General features: G+C 44.3%; 1 protein-coding gene across 2 annotated transcripts in view; it reads left to right on the top strand.

Moving 5' to 3' along the window:
• The window catches only part of LOC125036622 (membrane progestin receptor gamma-like), a 32,650-nt gene that overhangs the window by 3,722 nt on the left and 23,928 nt on the right, over positions 1-5,000 (top strand). The window lies entirely within an intron of this gene.

Raw genomic sequence — 5,000 nt, 5'->3', positions numbered from 1 at the left:
TTCACACACACACACACACACACACACACACACACACACACACACATACATACATACATACATACATACATACATACATACATACATACATACATACATACATACATACATACATACATACATACATACATATATATACATACATATATATATACATACATATATATGTATATGTATGTATATATATATATATATATATATATATATATATATATATATATTATATGTCTATATATTATATTTATGTGTGTATATATATGTCTATATATATTATATGTCTATATATTATATATATGTCTATATATTATATATATGTATATATATACATATAATATATATATATATATATATATATATATATATATAATATATGTGTATATATATTTATTTATTCATATATATATATATATATATATATATATATATATATATATCTGTATGTCTGTGTGTGTTTACATATACATGTATATGTAGTATTCCTTTACAGTATTTATATAAACAACTAGCAGATAAACAGACTAGTGAAAGCAAAAGCTGGACACAGTCACTCTTGTAAAGGACATGGTTCTAGATATTGAGGACTTGTGCTGGAATGTGTTCAGTATAACATCATACAACAGACAGATGGTATCATGTATTATCATTAGATACCTTTGTACAGAAAGAACGATTAAGATTAACAGCCGATAACGTATAATAATATCAGGGGTATCTTAATGCACACAGAAGGAATACAGACAAAACAATGAATAAATTAAAATGTCAGTCATGTGGACGAATAATCTAACGTTAAAGAAAAAAGTAAACGATTTTAACCAAATAAACAGATATTCGTTTTGCGTTATTGCTTCAACGTATCAACACTCGCTGCCCGAAAACTCGCAAGGGTTAACAGTTTAGCTTGTATGAAGAAGAATCAAATGGCAGTTACGAACAAGCGCTGGGGACCCGCCGCCTCTGCTTTTATTGCTTGGAATGCTTCAGTGCAATACGCCCCCCTCCCCCTTTCCTATCGCACCCCTACCGCTGCCCTCCCTGCCCCCACCATCCTCATATTCCCATAAGGGCGGAGAGGCGGGGTGTCCACGTGAGCCAGAGGGCGGGTAGGACTTTTGAGGGGCGAGGAGAAGGAGAAGAAGAAGAAGAAAAAAAAGGAGGAGAAGGAGAAGCAGAAGAAAAAGAAAAAGGAGAAGGGGAATGAGAAGAAGAAGGGGAAGGAAAGGAATGAGAAGAAGAAGAAATGGAAGGAAATAGAGAGGAAGAAGAAAGGAAATAAAGAGGAGGAAGAGGAACCGTTTAAGAATTCCACGCGGTTACTTCTTTCAACGGATGGATTACACTCCTTTTATTCTGGTGGTTCTGGCTGTGCTTTACCCTTTAGCGGCGTTGCTCGCGCGAGGGGAGGGAGAGGGAGGGAAAGGGGAAGGGGGAGAAGGGGAGGCGAGAGAGAAGAGGGGAAGTGCTCCTTAAGAAAGGGGTTTTCGATTGGGAACTGATAGCACTTAATGTAGTTCATGGGCTTAATCGTTCGTAACGTACGGTGTGACGCAGAAGCAGTTGACGCTGGGTACGCTTCTCGGTATAGTGTCTGAGCGATGCCTCGACTCTTGCCTGTAATGCAACAGGTGTATGAGGAGCGTCTTGTGCTGCGGGGAGAGCTCGCCGCCCGATCGCTGAGCAGCACCGGTCGTCAAGGTTGCTAAGAGCTTGAGTTATGAGCTGTACTCTGATACCTGGTCCTCCTCGTGCGCGCGTGTTTGTTTGTACGCAGAAGGGGAGGGGAAGCAGAGGGGGAGGGGGAGGGGGAAGAGGAGGGGCTGAGGGAAGGGAAGGAACAAAAGGAGGAAGTGAGGGAAGGGAAAGAGGGAAAAAGGAAGTGCGAGACAGACAGACAGACAGACAGAGGGGGGTGGGAGAAAGAGAGAGAGAGAGAGAGAGAGAGAGAGAGAGAGAGAGAGAGAGAGAGAGAGAGAGAGAGAGAGAGAGAGAGAGAGAGAGAGAGAGAGAGGAGAGGGAGAGAGGGAGAGAGAGAAATAGAGAAAAAGGGAGAGAGAGAGACTGAGACAGAGAGAGAGAGCGAGAGAGAGAGAGAGAGAGAGAGAGAGAGAGAGAGAGAGAGAGAGAGAGAGAGAGAGAGAGAGAGAGAGAGAGAGAGAGAACGTGGGAGATAGAAAGAGAGAAAGCGAGATGGAGAGAGGCAAAGAGAGAGAAAAGGAGAGGGAGAGAGAGAAAAGGAGAAAGAGAGAGAGAGAGAGAGAGAGAGAGAGAGAGAGAGAGAGAGAGAGAGAGAGAGAGAGAGAGAGAGAGAGAGAGAGAGAGAGAGAGAAGGAGAGAGAGAGAGAAGGAGAGAGAGAGAGAAGGAGAGAGAGAGAGAAGAGAGAGAGAGAAGAGAGAGAGAGAGAGAGAGAGAGAGAGATAGAGAGAGAGAGAGAGAGAGAGAGAGAGAGAGAGAGAGAGAGAGAGAGAGAGAGAGAGAGAGAGAGAAGGAGAGAGAGGGTGAGAGAGAGAGAGAGAGAGAGAGAGAGAGAGAGAGAGAGAGAGAGAGAGAGAGAGAGAGAGAGAGAGAGAAGGAGAGAGAGGGTGAGAGAGAGAGAGAGAGAGAGAGAGAGAGAGAGAGAGAGAGAGAGAGAGAGAGAGAGAGAGAGAGAGAGAGAGAGAGAGAAAGAGAGAGAAGGAGAAAGATACAAAAAACAAAGAGAGAAGGGAAGTGGCGCGTAAAAGCGAGAGAAAACACTTGAGCTGGACACTCAGGTGACGCCAAATGAAGAGATATCCCTTTCACGCGTGAGGACCGAGGTATGTCGGAGGTGCAATACGCCCGCAGTTATTCGCTGAATCCGTTGAGCGATGCGTCACTACCTACGCTTCTCTTGTCGGGATTTTCCTTTTTTATGCCAAATTTATAACTCGTTTTTTTTTTTTTTTTTTCTCGGGTATTAGAGCCTATGTGTGGATTGGCAGCTACTCGCATGTGTCCACCCACGTGTCTTGCTAGCCTCCCCCTCCCCCTCCCACCCTTGACCTTGCAAAGAGGCAGCATTGTGTAACTTAACCCGCTTACGACACTTAACGTCTATATTTATACGTTGCGCTCAGGCATTGAGAATTAAGCACCTCTTACTCTCAGAAAAAGGCGAATTCGGCCCCAACAATCTATAATTTACAGAGTTATTGATTACTAGACTCATTATTTCCGTACGCTTGCAAGGAATGTTATTGCGTGACCCTTTCTTTTGAAACCTTGCTGTGCGCGGGAAGGTCCTTGGAGTGATATTGAAAGCCTAAATGCCTCTACAGCTGCATCTGTACACGAGGAATGTTGATTGCGCCCTTTCTGTAACACCAAGTGAATGTATGAGTGTTTTTTTTCTCTCTCTCTCTCTATGTTGTGCGTTTGTACCAGACGAGTGCACAGTTTTCGGCTTGTTGACTTTGCCAATCCTCATGGCGCAACAAGCGTCATATTTCTGAAATTCACAATACGGAAGTGGAGTTTCGTGTAAAATTGGTTTTCCTTAAGACGGCAGATGTGAATTGCGAGTCCAGACATGGGGGCTCGTGTGATAGCTGCCTTGGCGTGCCCTGTCTGTCCGGCTGTTAGTCCAGCTGCGGGGGGGGGGGGGGGGGGGGGAATCTCCGTGAACCCGCCCTCATACGTACACATGATCCTGCAGTCTGCTTGTGAGTCTCTGTTCTTTCTTTTTCCTACTCTCTCTCTCTCTCTCTCTCTCTCTCTCTCTCTCTCTCTCTCTCTCTCTCTCTCTCTCTCTCTCTCTCTCTCTCTCTCTCTCTCTCTCTCTCTCTCTCTCTTTCTCTCTCTCTCTCTCTCTCTCTCTCTCTCTCTCTCTCTCTCTCTCTCTCTCTCTCTCTCTCTCTCTCTCTCTCTTCTCTCTCTCTCTCCTCTCTCTCTCTCTCTCTCTCTCTATATATATATATATATATATATATATATATATATATATATATATGTATATATATATATATATCCCTCTATCCCTCCCTCCTTCCCTCTCTCCCTTCCTTTCAGCTATCCCTCCCTCCCCACCCTCCCGCTTTTCGTGGCTCCTTTATGCCCTCCCTCTTAACGTCCCTCCTTCTCTCTCTCCTTCTTCCCTCCTTCTCTCTCTCCTTCTTCCCTCCTTCTCTCTCTCCTTCTTCCCTCCCTTCCTGTCTTCTTTCCCAACTCCCCTCCCTCTCTGCGTCACTTATGCACCTACCCTCCCTTATTCCCTCATTTTTTTCCCACCCTCCTTCCCTTCCTTCCCTCCATCCTACCTTGTCCCCCCGCCCCTCCCCTCCCTCCCCACCATCCCTTCCCTCCCATCTTCCTTCCCTCCTCTATCCCCAGCCATCCCCTACCCCCATCCATCCATCTATCCATCCATCTCTCAGAAGCACTAGCCTTGCCAAGACCCGAGTCATTTAAGAGGAATTCCGCGTCATCAATAGCCTGTCGTCCACCTTTTCAATTATCGTAGTGGAGTAGCCAAACGGTCGCCTGCGAAATGCTCCTAAGATTAAAGTCTGAAAGGCAGGTCGCAGAGTCAGATTACTAGCTCCATTTAGTCAGTTTATTTATCCATTATATTTATTCGTTTATCTCTATCTGTCCGTGAGGAGTTGAACGTCAAATAGATGTCATGCACGCGAGTGCAGGACAGATGCAATTATGTGTATGATTGCTATTATGTAAGGGATCATTATGGTAATTATTCGTAGCATACCACGGGCCTTTTCGGTAATTGTTTTGTTTGTTCGTCTTTTTATGTCTGGTTGTAATTTGTGGAGGATAAGATATTCCATAGGATAAGATATTCTCATTCCCAACCACCCCTAAAAAAATACACACACACACACACACACACACACACACACACACACACACACACACACACACACACACACACACACACACACACACAGTAGTATCTATGCAAATGAAAGTACGGATGTATAGATTTCCATTTCTTCCGATATTATTTCACTTCCTGTTCTCTCCT

Source organism: Penaeus chinensis, chromosome 21 (assembly GCF_019202785.1).
Source record: "Penaeus chinensis breed Huanghai No. 1 chromosome 21, ASM1920278v2, whole genome shotgun sequence".
Classification (NCBI taxonomy): domain Eukaryota; kingdom Metazoa; phylum Arthropoda; class Malacostraca; order Decapoda; family Penaeidae; genus Penaeus; species Penaeus chinensis.
This window is presented reverse-complemented; position numbering and strand designations above follow the sequence as displayed.